Genomic DNA, 17854 nt, shown 5'->3' on the forward strand with positions numbered 1-17854 from the left:
CCGTGCTCATATACTGCCATACCGTGCTCATATAGTGTCATACAGTGCTTATATAGTGCCATAGAGTGCTCACATAGTGCCATACCGTGCTCATATAGTGTCATACAGTGCTCATATAGTGCCATACAGTGCTCATATAGTGTCATACAGTGCTCATATAGTGCCATACAGTGCTCATATAGTGTCATACAGTGCTCATATCGTGTCATACCGTGCTCACATAGTGTCATACCGTGCTCACATAGTACCATACAGTGCTCATATAGTGTCATACAGTGCTCACATAGTGCCATACCGTGCTCACATAGTGCCATACCGTGCTCATATAGTGCCATACCGTGCTCATATAGTGTCATACAGTGCTTATATAGTGCCATAGAGTGCTCACATAGTGCCATACAGTGCTCATATAGTGTCATACAGTGCTCATATCGTGTCATACCGTGCTCACATAGTGTCATACCGTGCTCACATAGTGTCATGCAGTTCTCATATAGTGTCATACAGTGCTCATATAGTGTCATACCGTGCTCACATAGTACCATATAGTGCTCATATAGTGTCATGCAGTTCTCATATAGTGTCATACCGTGCTCACATAGTACCATACAGTGCTCATATAGTACAATACAGTGCTCATATAGTGCCATACAGTGCTCATATCGTGTCATACCGTGCTCACATAGTGTCATGCAGTTCTCATATAGTGTCATACAGTGCTCATATAGTGCCATACAGTGCTCATATAGTGCCATACAGTGCTCACATAGTGCCATACAGTGCTCATATAGTGTCATACAGTGCTTATATAGTGCCATAGAGTGCTCACATAGTGCCATACCGTGCTCATATAGTGTCATACAGTGCTCATATAGTGCCATACAGTGCTCATATAGTGTCATACAGTGCTCATATAGTGCCATACAGTGCTCATATAGTGTCATACAGTGCTCATATCGTGTCATACCGTGCTCACATAGTGTCATGCAGTTCTCATATAGTGTCATACAGTGCTCATATAGTGTCATACCGTGCTCACATAGTGCCATACAGTGCTCATATAGTGTCATGCAGTTCTCATATAGTGTCATACCGTGCTCACATAGTACCATACAGTGCTCATATAGTGCCATACAGTGCTCATATAGTGCCATACCGTGCTCATATAGTGCCATACAGTGCTCATATAGTGCCATACAGTGCTCACATAGTACCATACAGTGCTCATATAGTGCCATACAGTGCTCATATAGTACCATACAGTGCTCATATAGTGTCATGCAGTGCTCATATAGTACCATACAGTGCTCATATAGTGTCATACAGTGCTCATATAGTGTTATAGGGGGGCACTGTGGTTGTCACTGTTACCGGGGTCCTGCAGCTATGTTATAGGGGGGCACTGTGGTTGTCACTGTTACGGGGGTCCTGCAGCTATGTTATAGGGGGGCACTGTGGTTGTCACTATTACTGGGGTCCTGCAGCTATGTTATGGGGGGGCACTGTGGTTGTCACTATTACTGGGGTCCTGCAGCTATGTTATGGGGGGGCACTGTGGTTGTCACTATTACTGGGGTCCTGCAGCTATGTTATAGGGGGGCACTGTGGTTGTCACTGTTACTGGGGTCCTGCAGCTATGTTATAGGGGGGCACTGTGGTTGTCACTGTTACTGGGGTCCTGCAGCTATGTTATAGGGGGACACTGTGGTTGTCACTGTTACGGGGGTCCTGCAGCTATGTCATAGGGGGGCACTGTGGTTGTCACTGTTACTGGGGTCCTGCAGCTGTGTTATAGGGGGGCACTGTGGTTGTCACTGTTACTGGAGTCCTGCAGCTATGTTATAGGGGGGCACTGTGGTTGTCACTGTTACGGGGGTCCTGCAGCTGTGTTATAGGGGGGCACTGTGGTGACACTGTGGTTGTCACTGTTACTGGAGTCCTGCAGCTATGTTATAGGGGGGTCTCACTATAAATACATCCGCAGAGCGGTATGAAGCCCCCCCGGCCTCCGTGTCTGACATAGTGTGATGTGCGGCTTATTAATCTGGCTATGAGCGCAACCGCCCCCCCCCCCCCCTTAGAGGGGATATTTCTCCGCCGCTCATATGACTTGTCAGCCGTGATGCGTCTCACACTTAATGAAAGTCGAGCATTGAGGGAGGAAGACGAGCCGCGCGCCTCACCGGGAGGAGGAGGAGAACACCCCCCCATGGGGATCCATCAGCTTCTCATTCTCATTTATTCACTAACAATAAAGAGGCAGACGCAGCCGGGAGTCAGCAACCTACATGGCGGTACGAGACCCCGCGCTTAACTCCTTGTGTATCCAGCGCCAAACTAGGGAGTCAACTCCAAGGTACAGGCTGTGTCTGGTATTGCGTCTCAGTTCTATTCCAGTGGATGGGGTTGAGCTGTAATACCAGACACGTCCAATGGGTGACAGTGGCGCTGTTTCCAAAAAAACAGGAAGAAGACTTTCCCTTAGGGTCCTATTACACGGAGCGATTTTTAACGATTAACGATAATTGATCGCAAACGAGATTGTTTATCGTTAACCTGAAATCGTTCACCATATTACACAGAACGATAATCGTTATGCTGCGTTTACACGGAACGAGTTATCGTTTGAATTTGCGCGATAACAATCTAATTCGAACGATAATTGTACGTGTAAACGCAGCGAACGATCAAACGACGAGCGAGAAATCGTTCATTTTGATCTTACAACATGTTCTTAAATCGTCGTTCGCAAAAAATTCGCAGATGGTTCCGTGTAAACAGTCGTTCACCGATTTTACCTATGTGCGAGATAGGCTTAAGCGATCTCAAAACGATTTCTCCGTACGATATATTGTTCCGTCTAAACGCTGATCGTTATAAAAAAAAAAAAAACGTTACTTTGAAATCGTTAATCACACGATCAGGCGAATTATCGCTTCGTGTAAACGCAGCATCAGTTACAATCGTTACTATGAACGTTTATTCCTTCTGATCCCAGAAAAACAATGAACAATGTGCAATTATGCTGCGTTTACACGGAAAGATTATCGGGCGAATTCGCACGATAACAATCGAATTGGAACGATAATCGTACGTGTAAATGCAGCGAACGATCAAACGACGAGCGAGAAATCGTTCATTTTGATCTTACAACATGTTCTAAAACCGCCGTTCATCGTTCGCAAAAAATCATTCAGTGTAAACAGTCGTTCGCCGATTTATCTAATGTGTGAGATAGGCTTAAGCGGTCGCAAAACGAATTTCCATACGATATATCGTGCCGTCTAAACACTGACCGTTAAAAAAAAATCGTTACTCCGACATCGTTAATCGTACGATTAGGCCAATTATCGTTTCGTGTAAACCCAGCATTACACTGAACGATTAGTGAACAAATGCAGAACTTGAGCGAACGAACGTGGAATTACAGCGAACGATTAGCGAACGATTAACAATAATTTTAGGTTCAGATCTATATCAACGATCAACAACATATGAACGATTTTTCGATTGTTGCCTGCAATTACACAGAACGATTATCGTTTAAATTCGAACGATTTAACAATTTTTCGCACAATCAGAAATCGTTCTGTGTAATAGGGCCTTTATGCTGCGTTTACACGGAGCGATAATTTGCCCGAAAGTACGATTAACGATTTCGAAGTAACAATTTTTTTTTTTAGAACGATCAGCGTTTAGATGGAACGATATATCGTACAGAAAAATCGTTTTGCGATCGCTTTGCGATCTGCAAATTTTTTGCGAACGACGATTTAAGAACATGTTGTAAGATCAAAATGAACGATTTCTCGCTCGTCGTTTGATCGTTCGCTGCATTTACACGTACGATTATCATTCGAATTCGATCGTTATCGTGCAAATTCGAACAATAGTCGTTCCGTGTAAACGCAGCATTAGTCAAGTCAATGGTCGTCTGGATGGGCTTGAATGGTGACAACTAGTGTTGAGTGGACTTGTCGATGTGTTCGAGTTTGGCAACGTTCTCTGACCCCACTTGGCATTTGACTCTAGAGAACTTGGATGCCGCCCTAGGGAGTCCTGGAAAACATGGATACAGTCATAGGTCCTGGGCTGCATCCAACTTCTTCAGAGTCAAATGCCAAGTCGGGTTCAGCGAACATTGCCGAACACATGGGCAAGTCCACTGGATACTAGTGACAACCTCTCTGCTACGATGGGAGTGCTCCAGCTCCCTTCCTCTATTACAGTGGCCCTCCAACTGTTGCAAATCCCATCATGCCTAGGTGCAGGGTAGAAGTGATGGTGGTCGGGGAAAGTTTTTGCAGTGGGACCCAGTTTCAAGTAACACCCTTGTCCACTTGTTATTGTACTTCGCAAGTGACAGCAGTCTGGGAGGCAGCAAAGTTTGGTTAACTGGGGTTGTCCAGAAACTTCTGGGATAAAAATTGAAAAATGTGTATACTCACCTGCGGCAATCCTCCAACGATGCCCGGTCCCCACTGCTCAGCCATTTCTAATCTTAAGAGCCAATCACTGGCGGGGGGAGGTCATAGCTGCGGCCAATTTCTTGGCCATTCGCTTTAAGTTTAGCACATGGATAGAACAGCGCCGGTGTCTCTGTTCCATTAGAATCAATGGTGCCACATTATAGAGGGGCGGCGGTTTCCTCCCACCCGCCTCCAGTGCTTCTTCCCTGGCCGGTGCCTGGAACATGAGACGCGGTTCAAAGAAAGGATCCCTGCTTCCCTGCACTAGCGCCATTATATCCACCTGCAAAACTTTAAGAATGTACTCAGGGCCGGATTAAAGGGAGGGCACAAGGGGCACGTGCCCCGGGGCCCCCACCACACAGGGGCCCCCACCAGCCCGAACCTGGAAGCAGAGTTCCGGGTCCAGGCTGGTGTATATCAGGGCCGGCGTAAGCACTCGGGGCCCCCCAGGGGTGGGTGCTGCCGACCCTGAGCCTGAGGGGGCCCTCCCTCCCTAGAATGGAGTTGTTAGAAGGAGGTGTAAAGGACCTGCCGTGTCTGCAGCAGAGTGATGGGGAAGGACCTGTGGTGACGTCATAAGGGGCGGGGCTGAGAACGGGAGGATGCTGGTGGATGAAGGACCTGTGATCATTGTCATGTGACTTGAGGGGGCTCACTTATACCTCCCCTCTGTATGCTTGGAGTTATAGTCCTATTATATATCCTCCTATTATATGTCCTCTGATCTCCCATAATAACAGGCTGGCCATGCTGGGAGTTGTAGTCCTCTTATACCTCCTCCTGTAATGTCCTCTGATCTCCCATAATAACAGGCTGGCCATGCTGGGAGTTGTAGTTCCCCCCGGTATACCTCATGTAATGCCTCCTGATTGTAATAATGTCTGGTAACTCCTTCTAGCAACTCCATTGCTCTAAGGTGAAGAAGCTAAAATACAGACTCCAGGGGGACGACCTTCTTCTAGCAACTTCATTCTAGTCTCATCCCTGCGTGGATCTGATCTCACCAGCAGACGCAGAGCGATGACGTCACCACGCCTGCTGGTGGATCCACAAGGCGCACACAAGGGAGAAGAGGACCCGTCCCCCGCCCGAATTAGTGAGTATGATTTTATTTTTTTATTTTCTTGTGTTAAGAGAGAGCAGGGGGCATTTCTATGGGGGCAGGAGGCATTACTATAGGGGCTGAGCAGGGGGCATTTCTATAGGGTCAGAAAAGGGGGCATTTCTATGGGGGCAGAGCAGGAGGCATCTACTATGGGGCATTACTATGGGGCAGGGGACATTACTATAGGGGCTGAGCAGGGGGCATCTACTATGGGGGCAGGGGACATTATTATGGGGGGCAGGGCAGGGGACATTACTATGGGGGCAGGGCAGGGGACATTACTATGGGGCAGAGCATTGAGCATTTTTATGGGGGCAGAGCAGGGGGCATTTCTATGGGGGTAGAGCAGATGGCATTTCTATGGGACAGAGCAGGGGACATTACTATGGGACAGAGCAGGGGACATTACTATGGGGGGAGGGCAGAGGACATTACTATGGGACAGAGCAGGGGACATTACTATGGGGGCAGGGCAGGGGACATTACTATGGGGGCAGGGCAGGGGACATTACTATGGGGCAGAGCATTGAGCATTTTTATGGAGGCAGAGCAGGGGGCATTTCTATGGGGACAGAGCAGAGGGCATTTCTATGGGACAGAGCAGGGGACATTACTATGGGGGGAGGGCAGAGGACATTACTATGGGGCAGAGCAGGGGACATTACTATGGGGGCAGAGGGCATTTTTACTATATGGAGGGCACAGCATGGGGACATTATTACTATATGGGGGGCACAGCACGGGACCCACAAACCTCCTTACTTTACTGCACATGACACCAAACAGCGGAGTTACTACTGTATGAAAGCCTATAGCAGGAAAAAAGGGAAGGAAGTTGCTGGAAATGTTTATCTGACAGGTTCTGAAGAGATGAATTGTAGCTTGAAGAAATCATCATGGAGGTCTGGGCAAGATGGAAAGGAAACTGAGAGTGATCGCCTCAGATCAAAGAAGACGTCACCTGTGAGTTACTGAATTACATTTTTTTTCGGTATTTTGTCAAGTGCTGGGTTCTCACATTGCATTATTAACACAATGTGAGAACACACCCTAATAGTCAGCCCTCCCTGCTCCTGTCTTTAGGCCTGGCATCTTCCTCTGCACTGCAGCCTCTAGTGACCATCATGTGCATAACAGAGGAGGATGCTTAGCCATACAGCCATGAGTGAGGAGGGGTCTGTGCTAAGTCGCCTACAGTAAGCTGCCGTATGTATAGATTGCGGTATAGTTAAAAAAAAATTGGGGGGGGGGGGGGCCTTCAACAAATTTGTCGCCCGGGGCCTCCACCAACCTTAATCCGGCCCTGAATTTACTGATGGTACATTCGCTTTAAAATGTAGCCAGGAATTAGTGAGCAGGAGGGACCGGTCCGCCAAGGAGCAGCAGCGGGGAACAGTCTCATAAAGAACCCCAGGGCTAGGGGGCGCCATTTGTTCACAGTGCATTTTCGAAGCATAGAAAACCTGTTAAAAAAATGACGGTTTGTTTAGTAAATCTGCCGTTTGCGGGAAGGGATACATCAGCTTTCAGTCATACTCATGCACCCTCCTTCCACCATGGACAATCAAGCCAGCCTGGATGTGAGTGGGGAGAGGTACTCACTGAGATTACATGAACTGCGGCATTACATTCACTATATAACATCACTATTCATACCGTATAAAAGATGCTAAAAAAATCAAAGTCAACCGAAACAACATACTGTAAGGCGGGTTTCCAGTGTTCTCCGCCTGAGGGCCGTCATCCCAACATACTGTAACGTGGGTCTCCAATATTGTCCGCCTGAGGGCCATCATCCCAACATACTGTAAGGCAGGTTTCCAGTGTTCTCCGCCTGAGGGCCATCATCCCAACATACTGTAACACGGGTCTCCAATATTGTCCGCCTGAGGGCCGTCATCCCAACCTACTGTAACGTGGGTCTCCAGTGTTCTCCACCTGAGGGCCATCATCCCAACATACTGTAACGTGGGTCTCCAATATTGTCCGCCTGAGGGCCATCATCCCAACATACTTTAATGCGGGTCTCCTGTGTTCTCCGCCTGAGGGCCGTCATCCCAACATACTGTAACGTGGGTCTCCAGTGTTCTCCACCTAAGGGCCATCATCCCAACCTACTTTAACGTGGGTCTCCAGTGTTCTCTGCCTGAGGGCCATCATCCTAGCATACTGTAACGCGGGTCTCCAGTGTTCTCCACCTGAGGGCCATCATCCTAGCATACTGTAACGTGAGTCTCCAGTGTTCTCCACCTGAGGGCCATCATCCTAGCATACTGTAACGTGAGTCTCCAATATTGTCCACCTGAGGGCCATCATCCTAGCATACTGTAACGTGGGTCTCCAGTGTTCTCCACCTGAGGGCCATCATCCTAGCATACTGTAACGTGAGTCTCCAATATTGTCCACCTGAGGGCCATCATCCCAACCTACTTTAACGTGGGTCTCCAGTGTTCTCTGCCTGAGGGCCATCATCCTAGCATACTGTAACGCGGGTCTCCAGTGTTCTCCGCCTGAGGGCCGTCATCCCAACATACTGTAACGTGGGTCTCCAATATTGTCCGCCTGAGGGCCGTCATCCCAACATACTGTAACGCAAGTCTCCAGTGTTCTTCGCCTGAGGGCCATCATCCCAACATACTGTAACGCGGGTCTCCAGTATTCTCCGTCTGAGGGCCATCATCCCAACATACTGTAACGCGGGTCTCCAGTGTTCTCCGCCTGAGGGCCATCATCCCAACATACTGTAAGGCGGGTCTCCAGTGTTCTCCGCCTGAGGGCCATCATCCTAACATACTGTATGGCGGGTCTCCAGTGTTCTCCACCTGAGCGCCGTCATCCCAACATACTGTAAGGCGGGTCTCCAGTATTCTCCGCCTGGGGGCCGTCATACCAACATAAATACCGGGTTGATTTTTTTCTTCCTATTCAGCAATCAGCAAAAACCCAACATGCAGCAGATTAGGAGCCTAGTAGGTAATCGACACGAGAGACTCCCCGTCCGATAGTTTGTACGTCAGCAAAGTCCTGTTTTCCCTATAACAAGTAATTACTCCATCCAAGTCAGAGCTACAAATTGGCGTTCGGGGGACTTTTATTGCCTCTGACACTAGAAAACACACATTAAGCAATATAACTTGACACGAACCACAAGTAAAAAGCTCACTAACAAATATCACCATCGTAAGATCGCCAGCTGAGGGGCCCCGCAACGGTAAAATTATAATAAAAGACGTGTCAACATATCGAGACATCTTTTCTTCAGCTGAGAAAAGAGGAATGGTTTCCTAATGAGACGTTCTCACCGTTGCCGTAGACTGGAGGGGTCAAAGAGTCAAAAATGAAGACGTAAATCACCATTAACCACCTTCGTGTGGGATCGGAAGAGAGAAGAACTTCTAAGACGGTATCAGGATCCTTGCCGGTGTGTTCTTGGGGCATGCACCGAGCTGTCATGAAGGATAATGATGCTCTGTTTATAAGGCAAATGTCTTCTAACATGTCTCTTGTATGGCGCTTAGTTGGTGTTACCGTGACGGGCGACGTGGGGGTTGTTTTCCAGACACAACTCGATTACAAACAATGTGTTTTTTATGATGTTGCTTGAAGGAAGTTTCGTAATGTGTCTTGTACAACAGGACTGACACACTCACATATGTTTCATGTGGTTGCTTTCCATAGCCGAGGGCTGTGCGTCCCACCATAGGTCCTCCGTGGGTACTAACTGCATCCAGGGTAGGTGTTCTATCAGAGTGTGGCTCTGGGCCAGCCTTAGGCCAGCTTCCTTCTACTCTACAGTTCTGGAAAAAACTATGTCTTGCAGATCATAAAATATAATCAGCTACATGCGACCACATTCGAGACAACTGTGTTCAAAGGTTTCGAGACACTGTGAAACCTTCTCAGTAATGAACTTACTCGAAGCATATCTTGTATTAGACTTTATCACTTTCCTAAGACTCTGGCTTCTCGAAATAGATCTTGACGTAGACTTGATGTTTCCTGTGGTGGTTTTCCATAGCCGAGGGCTTTGCGTCCCACCATAGGTCCTCCGTGGGTACTCACTGCATCCAGGGTAGATGTTCTATGACAGTGTTGCTCCAGGCCAGCTTCTCTCTACTCTACAGTTCCTGGAAGAAACTATGTCTTGCAGATCATAACATGTGATCAGGTACATGGAACCTCAATCGAGACACCTGTGTCCAAAGGTTACGAGACACTGTGAAACTTTCTCAGTGATGAACTTAGTCAAAACATTATAACTTAGAATGTACTTTGTCATTTCACTAAGACTCCTCTAAATTCTTCCTCTTTAATGGATCTTGATGTAGACTTGATGTTTCATGTGGTGGTTTTCCATAGCCAACGTCTGTGTGTCCCACCATAGGTCCTACATGAGTCCAAAGGTTTTGAGACACTCTGAAACCTTCTCAGTTATGAACTTACTTGAAACAGTAGATCTTGGATCAAAGTTTGTCACTTTCCTAGGAATCTGGTGTCAGTAACTTACCTGACCGCGCTCCAGCGTCGTCTGGTCCGGCTGGAGCGCAGCGCCGCCCTCCTCGGCAGGGCCGGGTGACGTCACGGAGACCCGACGGCGTCCCTAGTAACCAGGGGAGCCGCGGGTCTCGCATCAGTGAGCGCCGCCCGGCCGAGCAGCTGAGTGCTGTTGGACTCAGGCTGAGTGACGGATCTCTCTGCCACTCAGCCTGCAGTGCACCAGCTGCTATGTGTCTGGATTCAGGAGGCCGGACCAATCAGCCTTTGGTCCGGACTCCTGGTCCAGTATAAAGTGTTGTCAGTACCAGCCTCTAATCGCTGGCTATTAGTTGTTTCTGAACCCAGCTCCCCAGTTCCTTGTATTCTGCCCTATCCTTCCTCTATTGTCTTGCCTGGATTTTGACCTTTTGCCTGACCCCTGACTCTCCGTTCGGTTCCGATTTTGTACTGCGTTGCTCGTTTGGTTTCTGACTCGGCTAGTTTACTCCCCGCATTGTGTTTGTCTGTCTGTCTGCGTTTTATGTTTTGCACGTATACAGCATAGGGATTGTCTTCGTGGTTGTCCGCGACCGCCTAGGGTCGACCGAGGCAAGTAGGCAGGTGACAGTGGGTGGGGTAAGATTCAGGGCCCACTGTCAAGTGTCTTGTCTTCACCTGCTATTCCTGACATCTGGCTTCTGGAATTTCCTCCTCTTCCATTGATCTTGATGTAGACCCCAACTGGTTCTAGCTCTGCTTACATGGTGGATCAGTCCTGCTTGGTCATCACTACAGCTGCCACTACATAGTCCATAGTCAGGTCTTCCCGCTACTGATGCTACTTCTGTAATAATGCCCCAAAATGGTGCTAATACAAGGCATATTTTCAAGCTTAACTAGCCCCACCAAGTGGACCTACAAACGTCAACTAACTCGTAAACCCCTGGGCTACCAGGATGATCATCATCTTCTGCAGTGTCCTGGAACCCATGTGCCACTGCTAGGTTCTAATTTGTGTCAGTTGGCACTGAGGTATATGCCTTTGCTGGGTTCTCCTCTCCTATGTGTCTTAACGGAAGGTGTAGTACTAACCCTGTTAATGGGTGTGTGTTGGGACCTGTGTGTGGGGGGGGGGGGCTTATACCACTCTGAGCAACAGGGGTAACACAACAAATCTGGGTTACCACACTTCCCTAAAAAAAGGCATTAAGTGAAGATGGCAAGCAATAGCACCATCCTATCACCATCACCAAAACGCATGGCCAGCAACGGCACCAAAACAGGTGGTCTTCAAGGATACCAGCTCAACTATCCAGACTCATAAATATAGTATAAAGCCTATAACGTAACAGTAAGTAAGAACATAACCTATTGGGCAAAGGAAGCCAACCTCTTGCAAGGCCACCCAAAGAGTTCTACCACCCAAGACCGGAGAATTGTGCTGACTAGTTGATAATGCCAAATGGGTATTGGCTACTCGGTTGGTTTCATGAATATTGGAAAGACTGGTCTAAGATAGTCCAACATCAACTTTTTTAGGGTAACAATGCATGAAGAAATCTATGACCCTACTATCGTCTGTCCCATCTTCCCTTCCTCCAATATGGGGTTGTTGTATGGTCAAATGGTAAGAGAACCAGGGGCAGAATATATAAGACAAGGAGCTCCAGAGGACACTCAGGAAAACTGGACCCAAAGACACCCGCACCAAAACCATAAAAATGCCATCCTCCAAGACTGACGGGGTGAGCCGAGGTTTAGCACCACGTAATCGGCTGACATCTTGTCACCAGACACCTTGTTCCTTTCAGACTTTGTACAATGTTTGTGCAGCTTTATTTTATTTTTATTTTTTTTGCAATAGTTTCTCGGAGATGAAAAGAAAAGCAAACAATGGCCACAGGCCACTTCTCCCATAATACTCTTATTAAATTTCACAGAAAATGTCTATTATTTAGGAGCTGTGCCTGAAGGTGCGAGGCAGACCCGGCCCACACGAAAATTGGTGCCTGGAATATTAGAACATTTATCCACTGACATCATCCAGAATGTGTTTAAGAAGGAAGAAAAGGAGAGAACGCAGCCGGGGTACTGAATACCATGTATATCTGTGCACGGTGTGATGAATTGGTCCAACCGTCCACACTCAACTGAGTCCATGAATTGAAGGGTAACTCTAATTCTGACACCGTATTGTTGTCCTGGATTGTCCAAAGTTGGGTCTGCTGTTCTTATTCAAGGAGAAGGATTACTTTCTCATCTGTCATTTAGAAAGAAGAGGAGGTGTTGGCATTAGTCTGGGCCCAGGTGATGTAAGCATTGGGTAGGACTACGCCTTGGAGCTGCTAATGGGAGCCTAGAGGAACAGAGAAAAAGTTAGACGTTTGAAGCCAAGGGGCTGAATGCAGATGTTTTGAAGTCAATGTGACTGGTGGACAGTCTTCAAGTTTGAGTCGGTTTGGGATCTGTCCACCAGGGAAGTGTTAAGTAACTGTAGTCCAAGATGGGAAGTAATAACGTGTCCCACCCCCAATAGGTTTAGTTAGTCATGGTTTCTGTGCCCCCATATAGTAATAATGTCTCCTATTCCTCCATATAGTAATAATGCCCCCTGTACCCCATATAGTAATAATGTCCCCTGTGCTCCCATATAGTGATAATGTCCCCTGTGCTCCCATATAGTGATAATGTCCCCTGTGCCTTTATATAGTAATAATGTCCCCTGTGCCTCCATATAGTAATAATGCCCCCTCTGCCTCCATATAGTAATAATGCCCCCTGTGCCTCCATATAGTAATAATGCCCCCTGTGCCTCCATATAGTAATAATGCCTCCTGTGCCCCCATATAGTAATAATGTCCCCTTTACCCCCATATAGTAATAATGTCCCCTGTGGCCCCATATAGTAATAATGTCCCCTGTGGCCCCATATAGTAATAATGTCCCCTGTGGCCCCATATAGTAATAATGTCCCTTTGCCCATATAGTAAAAATGTCCCCTGTGCCCCCATATAGTAATAATTTCCCCTGTGCCCAAATAGTAATAATGTCCCCTGTGTCCCCATATAGTAATAATGTCCCCTGTGGCCCCATATAGTAATAATGTCCCCTGTGCCTCCATATAGTAATAATGCCCCCTGTGCCTCCATATAGTAATAATGTCCCCTGTGCCTCCATATAGTAATAATGCCCCCTGTGCCCCAAATAGTAATAATGTCCCCTGTGGCCCCATATAGTAATAATGTCCCCTGTGGCCCCATATAGTAATAATGTCCCTTTGCCCATATAGTAAAAATGTCCCCTGTGCCCCCATATAGTAATAATGTCCCCTGTACCCCCATATAGTAATAATGTCCCCTGTGCCCCAAATAGTAATAATGCCCCCTGTGCCCCCATATAGTAATAATGTCCCCTGTGTCCCCCATATAGTAATAATGTTTCCTGTGCCCCCATATAGTAATAATGTCCCCTGTGGCCCCATATTGTAATAATGTCCCCTGTGGCCCCATATAGTAATAATGTCCCTTTGCCCATATAGTAAAAATGTCCCCTGTGCCCCCATATAGTAATAATGTCCCCTGTACCCCCATATAGTAATAATGTCCCCTGTGCCCCAAATAGTAATAATGCCCCTGTGCCCCATATAGTAATAATGTCCCCTGTGCCCCCATATAGTAATAATGTCTCCTGTGCCCCGCATATAGCAATAGTGCCCCCTGCTGTGCACTCATATACTGAAAGTGCTCCTGATCTAGCATTCTCAGTCATTACATCTGTCCAGCAGACAAGAGCCCTAGTAAATTCAGCCCATGTTCTCCTCACCTAGTGACTATCAGTCACATGTGGTAGGCGCATGGAAGTGGACATGAACTCTACTCTTCATGGGGCCCTTGAGCCTCATTTGGATAATAAAAAGGCTCCTATACCCAGTATCATTACGACTAGCCCTATGTAGCAATGGGCTCATTTACATCCCTGCTTTCCTGCTGACATGTCCACTTTAAGGGCTCGGCTCTGTAAGCTTTTCATTCTATTAACCGTATGAAACTTTTTTTTTTTTTTTTAATTATATCTTTAAGGGGATTCTTTATATCATAGTAATTTTCCGGCACAACAAGCTGGAGGCGTTGAGGCTATTTACAATAGGGAAATCCCACGACTGAGCTTGTAATTACCAGTCACTTTAACAACACAAACATCATCAAGGGTATTTTTCCTATGAAATATTCTGGATAAATGACACTGCTTGAAAAAAAAAAAAAATCTAAAAAAAATTTCTCTATTATCAGTCGGTATCCAGATGCACTATTTACCCCGAGCGACCAAATTAAATAAAGCTGCATTGCAGCATAATGAAATTGTTTTCAACTCAAAGAGAATGGATCCCGGGAGGGTGTTTTGTTTTTTTTTCTCCCTTTTTTTCCCCCAATTCCGTGTATATTATTGTTGTAAAATCTAAATTCACTCTCTGCTTATCGGTGAGAATTCCCCGGCGCACGACCCATTCATAAGAACGGACTGTAATGTTAACTAACACAGCGGGAGACGGATTGAAGGAACTGCTATGGGGCTGTAAGTGACCCCTCCGACGCGCAAAGGGTTAACGCCGCCGCCTTTTGTCGTCGAACAAATAAAAGGAATAACGTACGGCTTAATGCCCCTTCATCTTCCTCCCGCTGAAACGGGATTATAAATAATGGATGAATAGAACTTCATCAGTTTTAATTAATTTGGTTTGCCAATTAATTGGATCCTGTGTAAAATCCTTTAAAAAAAATTAAGCCTCAAACAGGGCGACGGGCCGTGCATACGGCGGCGGCATTATCTGCGTGGAGGCAGAGCTGGCAATTAAACACAGGCAGACAGGACCGGGATAATTGAGGATTGTCGCCGTGTTTTGGTAAACCTGGATTTGTGCTGAACAAGCAGGAAGGTGCGGTACTGTAAATCATGCGTAAGAGCCGGGATACGAGGCCAGATCTGCAGTGTATCCCGATGGCTGAGACACGCCAGCTATGTTACAGAAAATCTTACTAGGAGAGACGATACGCAATGGATCCTTGCTAGAGATGAGCAAGTATACTACTCAAGCATCCGGATACTCAAGAGTACTCGTTGCTCGAGCGAGAATTGGTGTGTATTGGCTTTTTATTTTCTACCTTACAAGCTGATAGACACCATCCATTACTAGGCCAGGGTAAAATGGTTAACACTAACCCCTACATTTTTACCCAGTACCCAGTGCCACAATGATATTGGGAAAAAACAGATAGCAATAGTCCTGGAGCATCAAAAAATGGCGCTCCTGGACTGGGCAGTAGCAGGCTGGTATTACTAGGCTGGGTAGCACCAATATAAATGGCCCTTCCCACCCTGGTACTACTAGGCTGTTGCTGCTTGTTTTTCGATATGGCTGGTTATGGAAAAGAAAGGGGTCTGATACCTCTTTTTCATCGTGCTCGAGTCGAGTTTAGTACTCATTCAACACTGATACTTGCATTTAAAGGGGGTGTTCAAGGGTTGGCTGACTCCTCCCAGTCCAGAAAATATATGCAGCCACCCAGAGGTAAGCGACAATGCTGATTGGCCATGTGGGTTCACTACATATGAGGATGGGGTTTTTAATACAGCCCACTAGTTTTTCACCATGATAGCCTTGATTTAAAAAAAAAATCTATAAACAAACGTATCCTCTCATGGTTAAGAATTGTGTTGCCTGATCATCGCCTCTTATTGTGTATTGTAAGCCTGAGCTAAGATAAACAATGTCCACTCTATTTTAATGGGGTCAGAGTTATCTCAAGGGTGTCTTGGTTTGTGAGGAGTCTGATGGCTACCATAGATGTTCAACCTGTTCCACCAAGAATGAGCAGATTCAGCTGACAATTTTCTGAGTATGGCCAGTTTTATTATTGTGCTGCATGAGCCAAGATAAGCGATTTTGGCAATGACTATTTTAAAAAGGCTGACTTCAAAATACAGAGAGGGTAGGAATCTTGAGTTACAGTTTTCTTGAGGGTGTCTTGGGCAGTCTCATTTATGGTGCCTGTTTGTTCTACAACAGCAATGTTTGACAAAAAGAATGGGAGAGAGCCCTAATATTGTCTCAGCCAAGATAAGCAATTTTCACACTATTTTAAAAGTGGTCATGGTATCTCAGGGGTCTTGGTCTGTGAGGATTATGGAGGCCACCATAGAAGATCAACCAGTTCCACCAGAAATTAGCAGACAATAATAATCTAATGAACCCAACACTTTTTTAATATTTTGCTGCCTCAGCCAAGATAAGCAATTTTGACACTTTTTCCAAAGGGTTCATGGTTAAATCAGGGGTGGTTTGTCTCCAGTTGCAGATTCTGTGAGAATAAGTCTGTTGGCCAGCTAGTCCCACCAAAACTTAGTAGATTCTAATGAGCACGGACAGTTTTAATATTGTGCTGCATGAGCCAAGATAAGCAATTTTGACAATGACTATTTTTAAAGGGCTGACTTAATCCTGTACAGAGAGGGTGGGAAACAGTTCCAAAAGCAAATATGGTGTATTGAAAAACATAATTTTTGCATAAAACAGTTTAATACACTGGTATTACTCATCTCCTATGGTGTTTTTTTTTTCTTAAGGAAGGCATTGAATCTGAGGAAGAATGGCGTGCCGTATAGAGCGTGAAATAACTCGTGGGAAATGTTCCGCCTTTATTGTATTGTTGTTTTGGCGTTCACGTTGGCTTCGCGGCTCACACAATAACAAATAACCTGAGATGAGGACAGATGTTTTGTCTCGGCTGCCTCCGCGAGGTGTTCTCGCACTGTGATGGTGCCTCCTGCAGATTGCCAAAGACTCTCCGCATGGTAAAGACTACAGATCATCAATGGCAGCAGACGTTATATGCCAAACGTGCTATTAAAGGGGGGGAAAACAGATTGAGTGAAGAATTTGCTTCTATTTTCAGATTTTCTGATTTTTTAGGCTTTTTCCCTTGTTTTTGATGCTCCGATGCCAATAAATATAGTGAGTGGGGTGACAACCTCACAGCACATTACTGGTTTATAAAAGTGGTTGTCACTTATCAATGCCAATTATTAAATTTATATATATATATATAAATTATATATAATATATAATAAATTAGCTCTAGTACTGTGCTGCCTGAACCAAGATAAGTAGCTTGCACACTGACACTAGAGAACTAGTTAAGGTGTATAAGGCTTTCTTCAGTTACAGACCCTGCTCACTCAATAGCGAATAAAAAGTAATTAGACAAAGAGATACCCTTGTTATGGTTACTATTGTGAAGCCTGGGCCAAGATAAGCAACTTTCACACTAGCTGTCTACAAATGGTTAAAGGGGTACTTCACCAAAGAAAAAAAAAAATCTTTCAAATCAACTGGTGCCAGAAAGTGCCAGAGATTTGTCATTTAATTCTATTTAAAAAAAAATCTTGTCTTCCAGTACTTATCAGCTGCTATATGTCCTGCAGGAAGTGGTGTATTCTTTACAGTCTGACACAGTGCTCTCTGCCGCCACCTCTGTCCATGTCAGGAACTGTACAGAGCAGGAGAGGTTTTCTATGGGGATTTGCTGCTGCTCTGGACAGTTCCTGACATGGACAGAGGTGGCAGCAGAGAGCACTGTGTCAGACTGAAAAAAATACACCACTTCCTGCAGGACATACAGAAGCTGATAAGTACTGCAAGACTGGAGATTTTATAATAGGAAATTTCCTCCCTGGGGGGCAGATGGGAGATGTGTGATGGCCCGTACTGGAGATGATGCTCACCTAGACCATGATAGAGCCAGTC

The sequence above is a fragment of the Dendropsophus ebraccatus genome, chromosome 1 (genome assembly GCF_027789765.1).
Source record: "Dendropsophus ebraccatus isolate aDenEbr1 chromosome 1, aDenEbr1.pat, whole genome shotgun sequence".
Classification (NCBI taxonomy): domain Eukaryota; kingdom Metazoa; phylum Chordata; class Amphibia; order Anura; family Hylidae; genus Dendropsophus; species Dendropsophus ebraccatus.